General features: G+C 42.7%; 3 non-coding genes across 3 annotated transcripts; all 3 read left to right on the forward strand.

Moving 5' to 3' along the window:
- Nucleotides 1-2,205: 2,205 nt before the first annotated feature.
- Nucleotides 2,206-2,504, forward strand: LOC146180635 (signal recognition particle RNA). Its single transcript, XR_014700481.1, has one exon.
- Nucleotides 2,505-8,821: 6,317 nt separating this feature from the next.
- LOC146180636 (signal recognition particle RNA) lies at nt 8,822-9,120 on the forward strand. The gene has a single exon (XR_014700476.1).
- A 13,491-nt stretch (nt 9,121-22,611) lies between these two features.
- Nucleotides 22,612-22,910, forward strand: LOC146180637 (signal recognition particle RNA). The gene has a single exon (XR_014700466.1).
- The last annotated feature ends 799 nt before the right edge of the window (nt 22,911-23,709 follow it).

Consider the following 23,709-nt stretch of genomic DNA (forward strand, 5'->3'; position numbering starts at 1 on the left):
TGAATGTGCCTTATGATGTAACCTAATAGATTAAGTTACATCATAAGATACATCCAGAAAACTTTGAATTACCTCATTACGCCTACTCGCCGAATCAATATTGCATGCGTAGTATGACATCACGCAGCTGTCAATAAATGAAAATGTTTACTACTCCAACTACGCCTATCCTGCAACACGTAACCTTGACACTATACTGGGGGAGAACGAAGAGTGCTAAACGTCTTATAATCCGACGCAGTTTGAATTAGGAGCCATAGGTATAAGCACACGCTGTAAGCTGGCATCGCAATGTCATCATAGCCTTTCCTTGGATTGTAGGGCCAAAGATAAAACCTTTGGCATTGTTTCAGTTGCGTAGTATCTCAGTTAGATCATTACACTGTGATTGCAACATAAGACATCCTGCAAAACACTAGATTGCCTCTCATACTTTTGCAATCGTTCCCGAGTTGCTGTGTACTCAAACGAACAAAATCTCTCACAAGTGACTGTTAAAGGAGAGACCAGAATGTCCTGGTAATGTTTTTTGCAGCATTCTTTTATGGTTATTTTTCAGCTACGCCTGAGACTACCCACCGCTTCCACCACTCATGTCGACATGGCCCTTGAAGTTACATCTAGGCTTCTAGTACTGCAGCGTAGAGCTTAACGATGAAGCGCTTAGGCGTCGGTAACTAGGGCTTCGAGACAACTGGCGATTTTGGTCTGGTGCGCCCCTTTACAGAGTTGCCTTTATTATGATATAAAAGGCGCACTTTGGCCACATTCGCAAACAGTTCGTTTGAAAAATTAGGCACTGATTTGGAGGAGGTGTATATTCTACACTAGAGGCTAATTTTAACATCTTATAAATGGAGCTTGATACAATGAGGATTCTTGTGCAGAAGAGCACCCTTTAATGAAGAAGTGAGAAACCGCATCACGTGAGAACTCTGCAGCGAATAAGCCATATTCAGTTTTTTTGCTGCTTTTATTTGGGCATAAGAGATGGAAAGAAAAGGATAACTGCACCGAATTTAATTGAAAACAATTTAAGAACAACGACAAAACAAGAGACACGTGCAAGTGTTTTGTCTTAGATTTTCATAATTCTATCACTACAATGCTCGAACTAAACCAAAGACAAACATTGAAAATCTCCAATAAGGAAATTTTTTATTTGAAATATAAAAGATGGAGTCCGTTAACGGTTTCCTCTGGCATGCCATTCCACTGAAGCATGGTCCAAAGAAAGAAGCTGCACTTAAAGACATTTCACCTTCTAGAGCATTAATACACTTGTCCGGTGTGGTCAGTGTAGTGCAGGCAAAAATGTCCTTCTTAATCATAGCACTGTTTTTGCATCTGCTGCGGTTTAAAGTGAAATTCTCTGCATTTGCACAGTGTTTCTTCCTTATAGAACTTCAGGTTGCTCAATAGTAAATATTTTTGCACGTAATACATGAGCAGGGAAGCATCAAGACTATATAATAACTTGTGAGACTATTCGATATCGTTTAGAAAAATGGGAAAATTAATCGCAAAACATTTTATATATGTAAAGGGGATAATAAGTTGGAAACACCCATAATCTGAATAACCTGGGAGGCAGAAAACGCCAATTCCCTTAAACGAACTTGGTGATTAATGTAAATTCCTTGCAGATTATCGAGCGGTGCTCCATTTCTTGCATATCGAAATATTCAAACAGGGGTCTCGTCAATACGAAGCTTCTTCCACCGAGTATGATTCAGGATTTGCATACGCACGTTCAACAATGGTCGCGTCCACAATATTGAAACAAAGAGCAGGCGGTCTAGAGGATCAACTGTCTGAGATGTTAAGTGCGGCAGATTCTATAATGGGCTAAGGCCATTGAAAATATCGCGCTCTTTGCATCGGCCTCCCATCTTTCGAACGGGTATCGAAGCTCCGGTTTAGGCCCGAGCTTGGAGCCACCGAGTGAACGAGACAGGAGGTTAGGTCGCTGCGCTTAGCGCGGCATCTGCTGAGCTCAAAACAAAACCAGACGCCCTTGCGCAAGCGTATATTTCAGCACTGTGACATTCCAGCTGTCAACCAATACTGATCCCAGAAATTTCCTGATAAGAACGTGAAAGCACATGTGCGCCGGAGACATCATTCAGTTAAAAAAGAAGGATTGTATTAAGGGGGAATTACACAATTGTGCATATAAGAAACGGCCGCATTGATTGCTTCCCCGCCGGGGGAAGTGGCGTGCTCCTGTAATCCAGCTGCTTGGAGGCTGGCGTTAGAGGACGGGTTGAGGCTGGGAGGCCTACCCCACGTCTGCCCTTGTTGATCGGGTGTCTGCGCTAAGCTTGGCGCCGATATGGTGGCCCCGGGGGAGCTCGGTGGCGACCAGGTCGCCTAAGGAGGAGCGAACCGGCCCAGGGCGGAAACGCAGCAGGCAAAAGCTCCCGCGCTCTGCAGTAGCGGGATCGCACCTGTGAATGTGCGGCGTGGGGTAGCCCAGACAATACACTCGGACCTAGCATCATTTTTTTATAAAGTAGCCATTGGAATTGCACTAAGGGCTACTTCAAAATGTTCCCCATCTATCGGCACTTTATGTCACATGCTTTCAAAAAGGCACTGGCACTACGGCGTTCAAGCAAGCTGCACGCGCTTGAATTTTATTTTGATTTCCGCTGCCACATTTTTTATTTTCCAGCGTCCACGGTTACCGGCGTTGCCCTCTGATGCTTGAAAAGTCATGTTTATGAGATGGTATCACCAGAAGTAGTGTATTCTAGCATTACAGTGGCACACACATGTACAAGTTGTTCCCCATGAATTTGCGCAAATTATCTCGTAGGATCGGAAATCTCCACAAAAACACAAAATTACTTGAGACTTTGTGTTGTGATTTTCGAGGTCTGAAAATATGTAATGACATCCACTTATTCGTTAGGATCGCCTTAATTACGTAACCTTAAGTGAAGTGGTGAGACACGAGACAAAATAAAATGCGCGTGAAGTTTGCCTCTGATAATATTCGCGGAGCCAAATTATTGACACCTACTTGCGTATATATTTACCTATTACTGTCAGATGTCGGCCGCAACTGTGACCAGTTCGTTCCCTTTTTAACTTCAGTGCTCTAAACACTGCACTTCTTCCCATTTTCCGCTGCGGCTGCGTTTCGATGGAGGCGAAACGGTGTGGCGCCCGTGTGCTGGGCGATGTCTGTGCACGTTAAAGAACCCCTGGTGGTCGAAATTTCCGGAGTCCTCAACTACGGCATCTCTCATAGCCTGAGTCGCATTTGGACCTTAAACCCCACAAACCCAACCATATTCATATTGCTTTGCCTTTGTAAAATCTCTGAGATGCAAGCAGTGGTCCTGTCGGGATTATGCCTACTGCAGTGCTGGCTCATCATCCGCTGAACCAGACAATGGTATGGGCGCAAAATATTTTATGCCAAGTAAATAATTCTATGCTTGATGTATCATCATCACCATCATCATCATCATCATCATCATCAGCCTGACTATACCCACTGCAGGGCGAATGCCTCTCCCATATTTCTCCACTTAACCCGGTGTATGTGATGTATATGATTCCATTTTTGCCTTTCAAAATTATATCTCGCCATATGTTGGTACGAATAATATTAATGAATAAAAGATTTTCCTATTGCTTGAGTTCGTAATGTTTTTTTACTTCTTGTGCTATATGCACTCCTCCTTTAAAGGTCGCCTTAATAATTTACCTAACGTGTAAGCTCCGTGAAGAGCCACTTACTCTACATTCTGTATGGCGCTTATTTAAATCTAGGCCCATCGTCAGCTGATCCACACACTCACATTTGTCCAAAGTCTTTTATATGATGCCAGGAAGGCTGCTCTTTGTGGCATGTATACTGCGGTGCTATAACTGACGAAAATGAACAATACAAATGAATTTGTATTTCAGAGTGCGGCATATTTGGAGGCGTTATTATTTTTTCTTTGCAAATGTTTAGCACATATAGCTGTTTTCGCTACCTGCCTTGTACACAGTGTGCTTATGCACTGCGGGAAAAAGCTCGCTGCCTCATTGTTTCTAAAAGTTTGTAAAAGTGCTATAATAAAATAGACTGAAGTAATTGTCACCATAGCACCACCGGCTTGTATGAAAAAAAAAATGTAAAGTTGAATAAGCGTATTTTGTTTTATTCATGCTTTTAGTGTCATTTCTGAAAAAAATGTTAGTGCTGCTGACATTTTCGGTATGTGTAATTGCTAATTCGTTGAAAACATTTTTCTCCACCGCAAAGCGGGTCACGCATGAAAGCAAGCTTTCCAGGAAGCCAGTTTCAGTTTCGTTTTACTGTCGACAGATGCCGCCACAGGCGCACTTACCACTAGGAATGCTCGAGAGCGCAAATTCTTAAATCACTGCAGTATACTTACAAGGAGAACTAAAAATTAAAATTTGTGAATACACAAGTAGCGACTACGGCTAGCAGCTGCATTCGATAGAGGCTACATATTTTACAGCCTACATGAAAATGCCTTGATGGATGGCGTTTGAGGCTGCGCAGGATTCTTATATGCGCTCATGTGTCTAGAAAGAGCTTAACACGTGAAATACAAAAAATACGCACAGAAATAAATAAAAATTAGAAATGAAGGTAGTTTTTCGTTTTGCTCCCAAAACATAAAATTGTGGGAACTGGAATTCTTAATATTGCTTGACATAGAGACATACGCAATTTTTGTTTTGCTAAGTATATTTATAGGAGTATACTGTTACCAAGACACACGTAATTTGCCGTAAAAAAAGCTTGCAATACAATGACTCTTTATGAGAAACCAGATACGTAGCTTTCAGAAGAAATCATTTTTGCCGTTAGTGTCAAAGGCGAGATAGAAGCTTCGGATATAATAATTTCATGTTGATTTTTAAAACGAAAAAACGAAAGCCAGTTCCCTAACCTTCTTCGGGAAAATGAAATCTCACGATAATTCGCTGCAAAGGCGAACTCTTATATTCAGACGATCAGGAAGCATGATGGAAATACAACGCTCACTGGCTAAGTGATCATGTGACTGCACCGCCAAATTTGAATTGTTCTTGCTCTAGCGGATCTTGCCATGCCTATTCTACTGGTCTGTCTGTATCTGTACACCTGCATTTCGTTGTGCCACACAACGAAGCCAAAATTATGGAGGCCATTAAGGGGATATGCGGGTCTGAAATCGCAATATCTGTAAAAAAGTGTGTCGGTCGTTTGCTTTCTTGGGATTATGCAAGTATTAAAGGAAATTGTCAGGACGTTTGGTTGTCACCTGTGCAGCCGAAATATATATATATTTTTTTCCAGTGATGCACTAACAGCTTAAATAACCTATGAACGCTGATTTCAACACATAGAAATTGAAAATAGTGCATGCCCAAGTTAGAAAGCTTGTCTTCACCGCTCTCTAGTAAAAAAGGACCTGCTATCAAGCGTACACCAGTGAGCTGAAATGCAAAGTAGAAAAAGAAAATTGGTGACATGGCCACTACGGATTGGCTGCAAAGCGGAAATATAGGCTTGGATTTATTAAAACGCGTCTCGTAACGTCCTAACGCTCTTAGCACACCACTTGGAGCAGGGATAATCAAAGTGCTCGGCAAGTAGGAGATAGAAATGAAGCCTGGACGGAAACTGATTTCCAGAAAGCAAGAAAGGAAAGCATTTTATGAACGCAGACGAGGGAGCGATACAGGTGTTACGCTGAAACAAAAACTAGCAACTCGAATTAATCGCTACAGAACAGTGCATTGTTCAAAAGAATGGCCCAGCGTATGCACCAGGTCCCATTATATATTACTTTGGCCTTATATTTAAATAGGAAGTTCTGAAATCTCTGAAATAATTTTTCGCATTTCGTACATTTTGTAAGAGCACAATTGTGAGATAAATCAGCATCTCCAAATGATTTCGCCAAAGGCTGCTTTCAAGGCGGTTTCTGAACTAAATGTTTATTGGGAAGAGAGATAAGGTACTTTTTGGATTCCTGATTACCCTCTAATAAAAACAAGCGTCAAATATGTGACATGTAATGAAAATAAAAAGTTCCTTGTTAAAGTAGTCAGATTTTAAATTTCGTTCATAAAGAAGCCGTAAATGTCCTAATCCTGCGCAATGAACTGCCTAGAAGTTATTCAAACACAAAGAGTTAGCACATATTCATGATTTTTGAAATTATAGTTTTGTTAATCTGGCGCAATTAATTACTTATTGTTACTTCTACAACATTTTTCTAAATTTTCTAAGGAGATGAAACTTAGAATATATTCCAAAGAGAGGAAGATAAGCCATCCCTCAACCTTTTATTGTAAGTGGTGCAACTGTTCTGAAGTTGACTCCTCATTCGCGCATGCCAAGCTCCACTTGACAAGGCTGTGACAATATTTCGTCCTTCGGTACATGTTTCTACCCACACACTCATCAGCACAGTATCGCCAAGTGCCACTGATGTATGTAAAGGACAACACGACATGCATATCAATCTCCGCTTGCTCTTAAGTCCTACAAAAATGCTTTTTTTGGCCTGTAGCTCAGCCGGCTGTCAAAACAAAAGTCCTGAGTTTGGGTGTCATGTAAAAATAAAACGTTCCTTTACGCGAAATCGGCTGAATGTATCTTTTATGTAACCTAATAGATTAAGTTACATCATAAGATACATCCAGAAAACTTTGAATTACCTCATTACGCCTACTCGCCGAATCAATATTGCATGCGTAGTATGACATCACGCAGCTGTCAATAAATGAAAATGTTTACTACTCCAACTACGACTATTCTGCAACACGTAACCTTGACACTATATTGGGGAGAACGAAGAGTGCTAAACGTCTTATAATCCGACGCAGTTTGAATTAGGAGTCATAGGTATAAGCACACGCTGTAAGCTGGCATCGCAATGTCATCATAGCCTTTCCTTGGATTGTAGGGCCAAAGATAAAACCTTTGGCATTGTTTCAGTTGCGTAGAATCCCAGTTAGATCATTACACTGTGATTGCAACATAAGACATCCTGCAAAACACTAGAATGCGTCTCATATTTCTGCAATCGTTCCCGAGTTGCTGTGTACTGAAACGAACAAAATCTCTCACAAGTGACTGTTAAAGGAGAGAACAGAATGTCCTGGTAATGTTTTTTGCAGCATTCTTTTATGGTTATTTTGCAGCTACGCCTGAGTCTACCCACCGCTTCCACCACTCATGTCGACATGGCCTTTGAAGTTACATCCAGGCTTCTAGTACTGCAGCGTAGAGCTTAACGATGAAGCGCTTAGACGTCGGTAACTAGAGCTTCGAGAAAACATAGGCGTTTTTGGTCTAGTGCCCCCTTTTACATGGTTGCCTTTTTTATGATATAAAAGGAGCACTTTGGCCACATTCGCAAGCAGTTCGTTTGAAAAATTAGGCACTGATTTGGAGGAGGTGTATATTCTACACTAGAGGCTAATTTTAACAGCTTGTAAATAGAGCTTGATACAATGAGGATTTTTGTGCAGAAGAGCACCCTTTAATGAAGAAGTCAGAAACCGCATCACGTGAGAACTCTGCAGCGAATAAGCCATATTCAGTTTTTTTGCTGCTTTTATTTGGGCATAAGAGATGGAAAGAAAAGGATAACTGCACCAAATTTAATTCAAAACAATTTAAGAACAACGACAAAACAAGAGACTCGTGCAAGTATTTTGTCTTATATTTTCATAATTCTATCACTACAATGCTCGAACTAAACCAAAGACAAACATTGAAAATCTCCAATAAGGAAATTTTTTATTTGAAATATAAAAGATGGAGTCCGTTAACGGTTTCCTCTGGCATGCCATTCCACTGAAGCATGGTCCAAAAAAAGAAGCTGCACTTAAAGACATTTCACCTTCTAGAGCATTGATACACTTGTCCGGTGTGGTCAGTGTAGTGCAGGCAAAAATGTCCTTCTTAATCATAGCACTGTTTTTGCATCTGCTGCGGTTTAAAGTGAAATTCTCTGCATTTGCACAGTGTTTCTTCCTTATAGAACTTCAGGTTGCTCAATAGTAAATATTTTTGCACGTAATACATGAGCAGGGAAGCATCAAGACTATATAATAACTTGTGAGACTGTTCGATATCGTTTAGAAAAATGGGAAAATTAATCGCAAAACATTTTATATATGTAAAGGGGATAATAAGTTGGAAACACCCATAATCTGAATAACCTGGGAGGCAGAAAACGCCAATTCCCTTAAACGAACTTGGTGATTAATGTAAATTCCTTGCAGATTATCGAGCGGTGCTCCATTTCTTGCATATCGAAATATTCAAACAGGGGTCTCGTCAAGACGAAGCTTCTTCCACCGAGTATGATTCAGGATTTGCATATGCATGTTCAACAATGGTCGCGTCCACAATATTGAAACAAAGAGCAGGCCGTCTAGAGAATCAACTGTCTGAGATGTTAAGTGCGGCAGATTCTATAATGTGCTAAGGCCATTCAAAATATCGCGCTCTTTGCATCGGCCTCCCATCTTTCGAACGGGTATCGAAGCTCCGGTTTAGGCCCGAGCTTGGTGCCACCGAGTGAACGAGACAGGAGGTTAGGTAGCTGCGCTTAGCGAGGCATCTGTTGAGCTCAATACAAAACCAGACGCCCTTGCGCAAGCGTATATTTCAGCACTGTGACATTTCAGCTGTCAACCAATACTGATCCCAGAAATTTCCTGATAAGAACGTGAAAGCACATGTGCGCCGGAGACATCATTCAGTTAAAAAAGAAGGATTGTATTATGAGGGAATTACACAATTGTGGATATAAGAAACGGCCGCATTGATCGCTTCCCCGCCGGGGGTAGTGGCGTGCTCCTGTAATCCAGCTGCTTGGAGGCTGGCGTTAGAGGACGGGTTGAGGCTGGGAGGCCTGCCCCACGTCTGCCCATGTTGATCGGGTGTCCGCGCTAAGCTGGGCGCCGATAGGGTGGCCTCGGGCTAGCTCGGTGGCGACCAGGTCGCCTAAGGAGGAGCGAACCGGCCCAGGGCGGAAACGCAGCAGGCAAAAGCTCCCGCGCTCTGCAGTAGCGGGATCGCACCTGTGAATGTGCGACGTGGGGTAGCCCAGACAACACACTCGGACCTAGCGCCTTCTTTTTTTTTTTAAGTAGCCATTGGAATTGCACAAAGGGCTACTGCAAAAGGTTCCACATCAAGCGGCGCTTTATGTCACATGCTTTCAAAAGGGCATTTACACTATTGCGTTCAAGCAAACTGCACTTGTTTGAATTTCATTTTCATTTCCGCTGCCAGATTTTTTTTAGCAGCGTCCATGGGTGCCGGTGTTGCCCTCTGATTATTGGAAAATCATGTTTATGAGAAGATATCACCAGAATTAATGTATTTTAGCAATACAGTGGCATCGATTAATATCTTTGTGTGGGCGAGTCGGTGAAGCATCATGGAAAACAGGAGCGCAAAAAACCGGGACACAAGGAACACATAGAAACAGGTCCTGTTCTTCACGATTACAGTGGCATGCACATGCACGAGTTTTTTCCCCATGAAATTGCGCAAATTATCTCATAGGATCGGAAATCTGCACAGACAAAAAAATTTACTTGAGACTGTGTACTCTGATTTTCGAGGCCTGAAAATTTATAATGACATCTATTTGTTCGTTAGGATCGCCTAAATTACGTAACCTTGAGTGAAGTCATTGACAAAATAGCATGGGAAATGCGCGTGAAGTTTGCCTCTTTGATAGATATTCGCGGAGCAATATTATTGATACCTACTTGCGTATATATTTACCAATGACTTCCAGATTTCAGCCGCAATTGTGACGAGTTCATCCATTTTTTCAACTTGAGTGATCGAACCACTGCGCTTCTTCCTATTGCTTTGCCTTTGTAAAATCTCAGAGATGCAAGTAGGGGTCCTGTCGGGATTCTGCCTTCTGAAATGCAGTTATTGTCCGCTCGACCAGACGCTGGTATTGGCGCAAATTATTTTATGCCACGCAAATACCTCTACACTTGATGAATTTGATTCTTTTTTTCCGTTCATAATTATATCTGCCCAAATGTTATTATTATTAACATTGGTGATTAAAACATGTTTCTATGACTAGAGTTCATCATTTTTTATCTTGTGTGCTATGTGCACTCAGCCTTTAAAAGTAGCCTTAATAATTTACCTAAAGTGTAAACTCCGTGAGGTACGACTTACTCTACACTCAGGATGCCGCCTATCGAAATCCAGGCCCATCTTCAGCAGTTCCACACGCTCACAATTGTCCACATTCTTTTATGTTGTGCCAGGAAGGCTGCTGTTTGTGGCATGTCTACTGCGGTGCATTAACTGACGAAAATGAACAATATATAGGATTTATTATTCCACAGTGCGGCATATTTGGAGGCGTTATTATTTTTTTGTCAAATGTTTAGCACATATAGCGCTTTTCGCTACCTGCCTTGTACACATTGTGCTTATGCCCTGCGGGAAAAAGCTCGCTGCCTAATCGTTTTTATAAGCGCTACAACGAAATAGACTGAAGTAATTGTCACATAAGCAGCCCCGGCTTGTACCAAAAAAAAGAAGTACAGTTGAATAAGCGTAATCTGTTTTATTCGTGCCTTTTAGTGTCAGTTCAGAAAGAAATGTTAGTGCTGCTGACATTTTCGGTATGTGTAATTGCTAAGTCGTTGAAAGCATTTTTCTCTACCGCAAAGCAGGGAAGGCATGAAAGTAAGCTTTCCAAGAAGCCAGTTTAAGTATCGTTTTACTGTCGACAGATCGTTTTACTGTCGACTTACCCCAAGTAATGCATCGAGAGTGCAAATTTTTAAATCACTGCACTATGATTACATGGATAACTCAAAATTGAAATTCGTGAATTTCACAAGTGGCGACTACGACCAGGCAGATGCATTCGGTAGCGGCTATAAATTTTACAGCCTACGTGAAAATGTCTTGATGGATGGCTTTTGAGGCTCCCCAGAGTTTGAAATGTGCTCACGTGTCAACAATGAGTTCAACACGTGGGAACAAAAAATATGCACAGAATAAACTTTTTCGTTTTCCTCCCAACACATAAAGTTGTGGGAACTGCAATTCTTAATATTGCTTGACATGGAGACATACGGAATTTTAATTTGCTAAGTATATTTTCGGGAGTATACTGTTGCCAAGACACACGTAATTGGCCGTAAAAAAAGCTTGCAATACAATGACTCTTTATGAGAAACCAAATACGTAGCTTTCGGAAGAAATCATTTTTGCCGTTTGTGTCAAAAGCGAGATAAAAGCTTCGGACACAATAATTTCATATTGGTTCTTAAAAAGAAAAAAAACGAAAGCCAGTTTCCTAACCTTCTTCGGCAAAATGAAATCTCACGATAACTCCCTGAAAGCCGAACTCTTATTTTTAGACTATCAGGAAGCATGATGGAAATACAACTTTCACTGGCTGAGTGATCATGTGACTGCACCGCCAAATTTGAATTGTTCTTGCTCTAGTGTATCTTGTCAGGCCTATTCGACTGGTCTGCCTGTAACTGCAAACCTGCATTTCATTTTGCCACACAACGAAGCCAAAATTATGGAGATCATTAGGGGAAATGCTGGGCTAAAATCGCAGTATCTATAAAAAAGCGTGTCGGTAATTTGTTTTGTTGGGATTATTCATGTATAAAGAAAATTGTCAGTAAGTTTGGTTGTCACCTGTGCAGCCGAAAAATATTTTTTTTTTCAGAGAGGGATGCACTCAGCGCTGAAAGAACCTATGAACGCTGCTTTCAACACGTAGAAATTTAAAATGGAGTGTATGCCCATGTTAGAATGCTTGTCTTCCCCGCTCTTTAGTAAAGAAGGACCTGCTATCAAGAGTACACAGAGAGCTGAAACGCAAAGTATAAACATATTTGTTGACACGGCTACAGCGGATTGGCTGGTAAACAGATATATAAGCTTGGATTGAATAAAAGGCGCCACGTAACGTCAAAACGCTCTTTTCGGACCACTGGGAGCCAGAATAATCAAAGCTTGCGGAAAGCAGGAGATATAAATACAGCCTTAATGAAGAGTCAGGCCCAGCAAGCAACAAAGGAAAGCATTTCACGGACGCAGACGCGGGCGCAAGACAGCTGTAACGCTGAAACAAAAACAGGCAACTCGAATTAATCGCTACAGAACAGTGCATTCTTCAAACGGATGGCCCAACGTGTGCACCAGGTTGCTTTAATATTTTGACCCTAGATTTTATTAGGAAGTTCTGAAATTTCTGAAATTATTGCTCTCAATTCTCACGTTTTGTAAGAGCACAATTGTGCTCTTACAAAGGCTGTTTGTAAGGCTGTTTTAAGGCAGTTTGTGAACTAAAAGTTTCTTGGGAACAAAATAAGGCACTTTTCAGATTCCTAATTATCCTTAAAAAAAAACAACCTTCAAATACGTGACATGTAATAAAAAAACGTTCCTTGCTAAAGTGCTCAGATTTTACATAACGCTCATAAAGAAGCCGTAATTGTCCTAATTCTGCACAATGAACGGCCTAGGAGTTATCCAAAAAAAGAGCACATTTTCATGATTTTTGAAATCATAGTTTTGTTAATCTGGCATACTTAATTACACATTATGACTACTACAAGGTTTTTTTATATGTTCTAAGGTGATGAAACGTAGAACATATACTAAAGTAAGGAAGATAAGCCATCCCTGAAAATTGTATTGATATTGACGCAACTGTTCTAGAGTTGACCCTTAAATCTCGCATACCACATTAAGCTCCACTTGACAAGGCTATGACAATATTGCGCCCTTCGGTGCTTGGTTCTACCCACACGCTCATCAGCACAGTATCGCCAGGTGCCACTGATGCATGTAAAACACAACACGACATGTATATCAATCTCCGCTTGCTTCCAAGTCCTAAAAGTATTTCCATGTAGCCATGTACAGTGCAACGGCACTGTACACGGCTACATTACGAAAGCTTTGCTTACAAGCACTGTTTCTTGCTTTACTCCCTGGGCTGTGTTTTGTAGTATGTTCTTTCAGGGCATAGATCCTGTCATGCAAACAAATTAGTCAAAGTTTCAGTGCATAGGAGCACTCTAGCTTAGAAGGTAACACATTGGATGTCACGTTTACTGCTGCGCTTTCCAGCGACCACTGACTGGATAAAATAGTTACAGGGGGCTAGATGCGCGTTAAAGTATTGATAGACACGTTACCAGAAAAAAGGTCAGTAAAACTTGTAGTTGGGGCTAGCGACGCCGCTGATGTTTGCAAAATCGTAGTGCAACGTCCAAATTTGGTCCTGCGAGCTTATCTGAAAAGCAATATACATCAGGCTGAAAAAACTCTATTGCCTGATTGACGGTCCGAGTTCACCCATTATTGTGAAAGGCAGCAGAAATATTTCTTAAATGTGTTTTACAGGGTCAGTGGAGGCAGGAACATCGGGAGGGATGGCGACAACCGTCGGCCTCCGATGTTGGCGTCACGATGCCGTTTGCGTCTGTCGCCGTCACAACGCTGTGCCTGCCATCCCCGCGATCCTTCTTCTTGCTTCGGCTCTTGCGGCCCATAGAGACTAACTGGAGTGGAATGGAGTGCTTGGGATACCTCTTCCGACCATATACGAGCGGACGCCGCAGTCTGTTCTGCAAGTCGTCTTCTTCTTCTTTCTTGATATTTGGCACATACCCACGAAGGGGGATTGGCCAGGGTTCAGTGTGGACTGTAAATGTCCTACACAAACTGAATTAGTGTCAGTCGAGGAGATTCTTCTTTTTCTACAACCTTGAAAAATTGCACATCCCCACGAAGGGTGACATGGCTGTTGATTAGCACCAGCGATGGTCTTCTCTTCTTCCTGTTGGTGTTGTTGTTGATGTGCAAATAACATGTGGCACATGGCACATACCCACAGAGGGGGATCCGTCAAAAATTTGCTCTTCCTTCTTCTTCTTCTTCTGCCTTGACAAATGGCCCATAGAGAGTAACTGGAGTGGAATGGAGTGCTTGGGATACATCTTCTTGCCATACACGAGCAGACGCCGCAGTCCGTTCTGCAAGTCAGTCAGCAGATTCTTCTTCTTCTTCTTCAACCTTGATATATGGCACATACCCACGAAGGAGGATTGGGCTGTAGATTAGCACCATGTCACCCGTTAATAATTAAGGGGGTATTATCAACGATGCGCCCTTAACGGTGCGCACACTCCCAGACACCCTTAGAGTGAGTGGGGGTAGCTGTTCCGGTCGCGAAGGAGATGCCCTCGACCTGCGTGGCAAGCTCAGCCGGAATTCAGCTACCTTGTAGTGACAGAAGGGGGTGGTCGTTTGGTGCCCAGCGGTCGCCGGTTCAAACCAGAGAAAGGATCGGAGTCAGAAGTAACAAACAAAACACAATTTATGCACAGCAAGAGACGATACAAAGGAATACACAAGATCACTTGAAATACATAGACGAGAGGTTCACAGAATACAAACGCTAAGCATGCAATTACACAGGTATCCAATAACGTAGTGGCTTTACAACAGATGAAACAGGAGAGAGTACATAAACAAACACCAAATTGTTCACCGGGCACTGTTGCAGTCCGACGCCTCAAGAGTCACGATGTGGCCGCCATACGAGACGAGCGCCGCTCCCTTGAAAGTCCGTGGGCTTGCCAGCAGCGGGTGATCCCCGGGAGTCCAGTCGAAACACAGGCGAGCACGTCGCCAAACACTTGACGAACTGACTGACTGGCTGACTGACTCAACAAGCGGCGCGGTCGCTTTAAATAGGGCGCGCCGCGTCTGTTTGTTAACATGCGCCAAAGCTAGCGCGCACACACACATAGCTTCGCTGGTTATAGCTCCCTCTTCTCCTCCCGTCGAGCCGCGCGTCGTCATTGGCCAGGTCCCATAGAACCTTCTCGAAAGGCCTGGCACATTCCAGGCCGATGAACAACCGTCTTCCCCGGGCAAGGGGTGACAACAACGCGTACAAAGCTACGCGCTCTCCCGCGCGGGGAAGGGGGCTTTGCTCTCCATGCCTTCCACGCGACGCCGTGCGGGCCTCGCGCCGTACCGGCTTGATGAAAATGGGCGCCGATTTCGTGACACACCAGCGATGGTCTTTTCTTCCTCCTGTTGGTGTTATTGTTGATGTGCAAATAACATGTGGCACAAACCCACAGCGGGGGATCGGTCAAGAATTTGCCCTTTCTTCTTCCTTTTCTGCCTCGATAAATGGCACGTACCCACGAAGGATGATTGACCAGGGTTCAGTGTGGACTGCTAAATACATACTGCCTATACATACTGAATTAGTGCATTAAATTAATTGTAAACTGAACAAAAACCCAAGATTTAAAATCGAAAAATAATTAAAGGAAAAACTACGGAGCAAAAAATTTGGAAGTTTGTAAATTTGGAAAACAATTAGCAAGGGAATCTTTCCGTAGCGCCTTGACTCAACGGAGCTCATCTCTTCTTCTTCTTCTTCTATTTTGATAAATGCCACAAGGCCACGAAGGGGGATTGGGCAGGGTTCAATGTGGAATGCCAAGTGTATTACAGCTACTTAATTAGTGTAACAACGCAGTTATCAACAAAAATAAAAGTTAGGATTTAAAATCACAGAATTGAATAAAAGAAAAAAATATGTACCAAATTTTTGAAGTTTGCAACTTTGGAATCCAATTAGAAAGGAAAGGTGTCCGCAGCTGTGATGTACTTTTATAAATAATGACAAATTTGAGGCAAGGATAATTCTCTTGCACTCGCACTGAAGGAGAGAAGAAGCAGAACCGACAAAGTAAATCCCAGTTGTGCTATTGGAATTTCTAAATGTACCCTTCTCTGATGTGAAAACCTTCGGCAAGCGAGAAGGAAATGTTAAATATTTTCTATCTCATCGCAAACCTCCCAAAGGTTTGTGGCACTGAACCCGCATCTAAAAAGGCGGGAGATCCTGCATCGCATAAGAGTCAGCATTACCTCACACTGTCGTGACTGACATGAACGAACTTTCCATTAGTACATGAGATGTTGGTAGTCTGCTGTAGATCAGAAGGAATCATTGCATGAGGAAGCAATGGATTGATAGCGCTGAAATTGGACATTCTAAAAATGGTGATATTTAAGGATGGTACATGTAACAGGTGCATCAAGAGCTGAATTAGCCAAGACGTCTGCGACTTCATTTTGGAAAATACCGCAGGGACCTGGGACCTAGTTGTAGCGTATTTCTTACTTCAATACCGCTATGAAATATTAAGCGAATGGTTCAAATGAGTATTCCGTGCCGACTCTAATTACAGCAAAACAGAAAGACAGTCTGACAGAAAAATTAATTTTGACAGATTACAGGAAATATTTAGAAGAGTAAGCCCAATTGCCATAAACTGATGAAAGGATCGGTGTGTAATACGGGACGCGCACCGAAAAATTTCAGACAAGAGAGTGATAAAATTCAAATTGGTGCCCTCTGTGTGGTCACAGACGCAACAATGGGGATTACAGTGTGATCCGGAAACCTTTCAAGGTTATCAAGTAGGAAACTGGATATTAGACTTGGAAGTAAGAGTTTCACTTTGAATGCAATTATAGAATCAAAATTGACAACCACAATGGAGGTTGTGTAACCTGTATAGTACATATAGAACCGAGATCCACATCAATGTTTGCTAATATGCCCTGCGTGAAAACATTCTGGGGCAAGCAGAATCTTAGCCACTGTTGAGTGAGAAAGAAAATCCGGTTGGACACAACATTATGTATCGCCACCCCGGAAACAGACTCAAATGACCGCAAGAATGATCTGACAGTTAGAAAGTGGAAACGGGAGTTAAGATACGGAATACGAGCTTTGAAGTACAGAACAGCGGTGGAGACCGACTGTGGGAGACCTAGACGGACGCTCAGCGCACGTTGTTCTAAAAGCACCAAAGGATGCAGCTTATATTTTGGAAAACCAAAAGAAAGAATGCAGCTAAATTCCAGACTCGGTCTCACATGGGCTTTGTACTTGCAATGCACCAACTAGCTCAGATTTCCGTTCTTCAGAAGTAGAACAGTGTCTCGCCGCATTCCAAAGTTCTTGTTACTTATGTGTACGTGTCTACCAAGTGCACGGTCACCTTTCTGAACATTAGACTTGATGGGACGCCTCTAAGCCATACCAGCATCGTACTTAAAGCCTTAAATACCCCGCAGACTCCACTTGAGGTCTGACGTCTGAGAAGTAGGTTAACGAAACGTATAAGCGGTTTTAAAGACTAGAACAAACTTTTGCACATTTTCAAAACCAACTTAAATTTGTCCAATCAGATATCAAGTGCATTTAAGCAAGCCTGCAGGGAACTGCAGAGGGCAGGAATACATTTTGCAGCGGCGAAGAATGATATTTCATCTGCATATAGTACATATACAGTAACATCAGGATGAACCGAAATATTGCAAGGAGTAGTAGCAAATATAAAGGAGTAGTGAAACCACAGAGCCCTGGGGCATCCCTCTTGTATGCAGACAAGAGGTATGGATGGATAAGGTTCTGAACGCAGAACCTTATCGGTTTTGCGTGCTTTGAAGTGTTCCGGACAGATAGAGAAAAAAAATGAAGAAACTTGCTCTCGTACCATATGTACATGTATTGTCACATCGGAGTATATCAGTAGGGGGCCGAATGTGGCGTACATGTGTTGTTTTCCGCACATAATAAGATTGGCAAGGTAGCGGCAGCAGTTCAAATAAACCTGGGGGACACAAAAAGCAAGAACTGATGCAATGTTAATCACGCCAATAGTTTCATCATTTGCAGGATGGGCATAGTGTACCAAATTCTATAGTCCTGTGGCGGTACGTATATTGGGCAGACTGGCCGTTGCATTAACATCAGGCCGATGGAGCATGCATGGTCATTACAAAAGAATTAAACTAACTTGGCAAAACATTGCAATACGTGTGAGCGTGTACCTTTCTATGTCGACACTGATATATTAGTTCTTCACAATGACCACACTACTAGAGAAATCGCCGAGGCCTTTCATTTAAACAGGAAGCAAAATGTTTGTGTAGTAAAGCGTCCGTAGCGTTGACAGTAAATGAGATGACCATGTTGTACAATGGATGGCGCGTCGCGAGTTTAAACACGTCCGTGTGATAGGGTTTTTTTTTAGATGTGTTTTCATATTTTTCACTACATCAAATTTGACTATGCGCATGTGCGTCCACCAAGTGTATGTATATATATGGTCTCCCGTTATTTCTTTAAATCAGTTGTGAGTTCAGCGCCGTTGTTGTTCTCTTCTCCTCTTCGTCTCTTTCATGTTGCGCTCTTATGCTACTGTTCGTCATGGTTCACCAACTCACCTAATAAACCGCCCTTCTACAGTGCTAATGTAGCCAGCTTAAAAATGTTTGTATTGCGAAGAGGAATTAGCGGATACCTGATGCTCATGAGCGTTTATAAGTTTAGTAAATAACTTTTCATGGTCCCTTTCAAAACATCATGTGTCATATGCATACAATCATTGCGTGATAGGTTTCATTTTAGTTTAAAGTAATATTCTCTCTTATTACGGACTTTTCTGCATCACAAATGAATATATTTAAAGCAGGCTGCGAAAGCATTATTGACAAAAAGCACAGTCACTTTTGTTTTGCCAATAACACACGTTAAAGCATGCGCAGGAATATCAAGGTAAGCTTCCTAAACGCAACATTTGGTACATTCCTACACATATCTAATTAAAATTAGATTTAAAACTCATGAAAGGCATAAGTGATGATGCCTAGCGGCTACTGATATTTTTGTAGAAGAAAATATTTTTGTAGAAGGCAGATGTTCTATGTGGCGTAAGCTTCTGCAACAAGACTGACTGCCTGATTATCGATTCTTCTTATTTGTGAAACAGCGCCTTAGCGCATAGCAAATACTCACTGAATACAACGAAGCACGTAAAAAAAGTAAATGAATTTATATTTTGTGTAGCTCGGAAAGTAGTAAAATATTCAGCAAGTAAGTCATTTTGCTCTCGATCTCCGAGAGGCTTGCTGAAATGTTTTCTCGAGGAAGGAATTATTTTCAGCAATATACTCCATGCCACAACGCAATGTGTCACATATTATAATTAAAAAAGCAATACAATTGCAGTGCAACCTTTTATTAAGCTAAGGTAGGGCTTAGTTTCAAAATGAATGCTGATTCTACAAAGCTCTCCAGCGCAATTTAATTCGTAGGAATTTCGTGCAGAAAACTGAAACTGGGCGCATTAGACGGACAGACAACTTTGTAGACAACTCCGCCAGGTTTGCATTGCATAGGAGCTAAATGAGCCAAACAGATAAGTAATATGTGACCTGTTATTTCAATTTCGCCGCTGAAGCGAAAGGTTGGCCTAATTTGTGCAAACGAGCTTGTAAATTCGCTATTTGTTAGGAAACGTATCGTTTTCTTAAGCTTCCCCTATTCCATCTGTTGCTGTATGTTATACTGAATTGCGCGGTGGTGGTAGCGAGGTGACAGGCAGTCCGAACGGCTACAGGCACAAGGCGACGTCGGCGGTTCGACTGGTTAATACACATGTCTTGTTTTTACCAAGTTCGTTACTCAGCCCTGACATTTCAGAGAAAACTCGCAAAAACTTCAAGCATACTGATGACATCAATGTCTGACAATGCGCCTAAATTGAATTACCTGCTTGCGGTCGTACAGTATTATATTCTCTTGTGGAAAATAGTCACACTCTGGGCCAGTCGCTGCTCCCCTCTTTCTCCTCTCGGAGCTGTCGCCCTCTCGCGGGTGCCCTCTGCGGTGAAGAACGTGGGGAAGGCGCCCCACCCGTGGTGCCCAATGGCAAGGAGTCATTCCTAAATCTCCTGTATCCTTCGAAAAGTACTACGGTTATTAGATCTTTCCGCCACCGCGCTCTACCCCAGAGTTTGCTCCTCGCCGCTTCCTGCCTCCCCAGCCTCCTCCGCTCTCCCATTGGCCAGTGGGTGTCACATGTAATCGAGCGTTGTGCTTTTGTATATATTTTTTCGTTTCCGGCGCACGCTGGTCGCCATTTTCGAACCAGCACTAGGAAACTGCTGCCCGTGAAAGCTTCATCGCAATGCTGTGCTGCTGCGCCTTCAGTGTCCGCAACCGACAAAGCGAAGGCAAAAGGCTTTTTTATTTGTTTCCCATCCGGCCAGTGCAACACAAAAAGAAAAAAGTTTGACTGTACAGAATCGGGTGGGCTGACTTCAAGGAAAATGAAAACAAAACTTCACGGCTTTGTGAAGTAAGTGACATGGTTCATTAGTTTCTTTTTTTTTAACCTCGTGGAGCCCTGCCCCTGTAAAAAAGCGTTCGCATGTGGCTATGCCTAGAGGGGCTTTAGCCGTTCCCCTCGCGGCTCTCCCTCTATTTTCCTCGGCGGCTGCCCAAGCTACGGCGAGTGAGTGAGTGAGTGAGTGTGTTGTGTGTGCACCGAAGGCAGTGCGGACCGGACGGGCCAAGAGATCGGACGCGACCACGAAGCCATACTGACTGCTCAGATGAACCCGGCCATTGCTTGATCGCGCGCGCAGCCGAGGACGACCAATAAACGGTTAACCCTTCGGTCCTCGGTGCTCGTGTCATTCATTGGGGACACCACTGTGCTCTGAGCTAGCAGAGCGGCATTTGGCTCCGAGAGCGGAACATCAGCCCCTTAGAGAATCCCGCACACTATATTCCACTGTCACAAGCGAAAATGCAGTTGCAGAGCGCAGCGCACTATTACATAGTCCATAAGCACAGCGTGACACAGCAGAGGATGCGTATAGAAAAGGGAATCAAAGACTCAAGCGTGTCGGTTGGCCGTCTCCCTGTCTGTTCCATTTTCTTTTGTCGTGCAAGAGATTTCTTAGAAATAATGACCGCCAGAAAGAGATGAGCACAAGTTTGTTTGCAATGAACGGCTGAGCAAACATATAAACACGACTGCGCTATAGTTCCTAGAGTATACTGATAGTATATTCTAGGCACTATAACTGCGCAGAAAAACCTTGCACATTGTACAGGGCAATGCTTGCGGTGCCACCCGTCATCATCGAAAGTTGTAATGCATTTCCATGGATTGAAGGGCCGAAGGTAAAATCTTTGGCTTTGTTTCAGTTGCGTAGTATCCCAGTTAGATCATTACACTGTGATTGCAACATAAGACATCCTGCAAAACACTAGAACGCGTCTCAAATTTTTGCAATCGTTCCCGAGTTGCTTTGTATTACTGAAATGAAACAAAATCTTTCACAAGTGGCTGTTAATGAAGAAGAGAAAAACCGCATCACATGAGCACTCAGCAGAGAACAGGTCACTTTGTAATTTGTTAGGTACGGCTTCAGTTTCTTTATTGCTTTTATTTGGGCAGAAGAGATGGAATGAAAAGGGTAACTGCATCGAATTTAATACAAAGCAGCTTGGGAACGACGACAAAAAATCAGACTCGTAGAAGTGTTTTGTCAGATATTTTCAGATTTCATTCACACTATAATGCTCTAACTGGGATAATACGTAACTGAAATAAAGACAAACATTTAAAAAGTTCAGTAACGAGATTTTGTATTTGAAATATAAAAGGTGGAGTCCCTTAACGTTTTCCTCCCGCATGCCATTCCACTGAAGCATGGTGCAAATAAAGAAGCTTCACTTAAACACATTTCACCTTCGAGCGCGTTGATACACTTGTTCGGTATGGTCTGTGCAGAACAGGCAAAAATATCCTTCTTAATCATGGCACTGTCTTTGCATCCGCTGCGGTTTAAAAGGAAATTCTCTGCATTTGCACAGTATTTATTCCTTAGGGAAATTCAGGCTGCTCAAGAGACAATATTTTTGCACGTAATATATTGCCAGGCGAGCTTCAAGGCTATATAATAACTTGTGAGAACTATTCGATATCGTTTAAAAAAATGAGAAAATTATTCGTATCAAATTTTGTTTATGTAAAGACGATAATACGTTGGAAACACCTGTAACCCGAAAAACCTGAAAAGCAGAAAAGGATTATTCACTTCAACGCACTTGGGTGATTTACAATAATATGAAGTCCTTGCAGATTATCGAGTGGTGCTCGAGTTCTTCCATATCGAAATAGTCAAACAGCGGTCTCATCAAGAAGAAACTTCTTTCCACCGAGTATGATTTACGATTTGCATACTACCGTTCAACAATATTCGCTTCCATAATTTTGAAACAAAGAGCAGGTGGTCTAGAGGATGAACTGCCTGAGATGTTAAGTATCGCAGATCCTATAATGTGCTGAGGCCATTCAAAATATCGCGCTCTTTGCATCGGCCTCCCATCTTTCGAACGGGTATCGAAGCTCCAATTTGGGACCGAGGTTGGTGCCAGCGAGCGAACGAGAAAGGAGGTTAGGTCGCTGCGCTTAGCGCGGCATCTGTTGAGCTAAATATAAAACTAGATTCTACTGCGCTAGCGTATATTTCAGCACTGTGACATTTCAGCTGTCAAAAAGAACTGATCCCAGAAATTTCCTTATAAGAACATGAAAGCACATGTGCGCCGGAGACATCATCCAGTTGAAAAAGAAGGATTTTAATTATGAGGGAATTAGACTAAAGTGCATATAAAAATCAGCCGCATTGATCGTGTCTCCGCCGGGGGCAGTGGCGTGCCCCTGTAATCCAGCTGCTTGGAGGCTGGCGCTAGAGGACGGGTTGAGGCTGGGAGGCCTGCCCCACGTCTGCCCATGTTGATCGGGTGTCCGCGCTAAGCTGGGCGCCGATATGGTGGCTCCGGGCGAGCTCGGTGGCGACCAGGTCGCCTAAGGAGGAGCGAATCGGCCCAGGGCGGAAACGCAGCAGGCAAAAGCTCCCGCGCTCTGCAGTAGCGGGATCGCACCTGTGAATGTGCGGCGTGGGGTAGCCCAGACAATACACTCGGACCTAGCGCCTTTATTTTTTTAAAGTAACAATTGGAATTGCAGAAAGGGCTACTGCAAAGGTTTCTCCATCAATCGGCACTTTATGTCGCATGCTTTCAAAAGGGCATTAACACTACGGCGTTCAAGCAAGCTGCACGCGCTTGAATTTGATTTTGATTTCCGTTGCCACATTTTTTTTTTTTGCAGCATCCACGGGTACCGGTTTTGCCCTCTGATGCTTGGAAAATCATGTTTATGAGAAGGTATCACCAGAAGTAATGTATTCTAGTAATACAATGGCATCCAAAATCATTACGTTTTTTCCATGAATTTGCGCAAAATATCTCATAGGATCGGAAATCTCCACACACACAAAAAAAAATACTTAAGGCTCTGTACTCTGATTTTCGAAGTGTGAAAATTTATAATTACATGTATTTATTCGTTAGATCGCCTATATTACCTAACCTTAAGTGAAGTCGTTGACACAATAGATTGGGAAATGCGCGTGAAGTTTGCCTCTTTGATCAATACTCGTGGATCAATATTATTGATTCCTACTTGCGTATATATTTGCCTATGACTCCCAGATTTCAGGAGCAATTGTGACGAGTTCATTTTTTTTTTTACTTGAGTGCTCTAAGCACTGCACTACTTCCTATTGCTTTGCCTTTGTAAAATCTCAGAGATGCAAGTAGTGGTGCTGTCGGGATTCTGCCTACTGAAATGCAGGCTCATCGTCCGTTGAACGAGACACTTATTGTATGCAAGCGCTATAAGAAAATAGACTGATGTAATTGTCACCATAGCAGCACCGGCTTGTACGAAAAC

Source organism: Amblyomma maculatum, chromosome 8 (assembly GCF_055883805.1).
Source record: "Amblyomma maculatum isolate TAMU_Amacu chromosome 8, ASM5588380v1, whole genome shotgun sequence".
Classification (NCBI taxonomy): Eukaryota; Metazoa; Arthropoda; class Arachnida; order Ixodida; family Ixodidae; genus Amblyomma; species Amblyomma maculatum.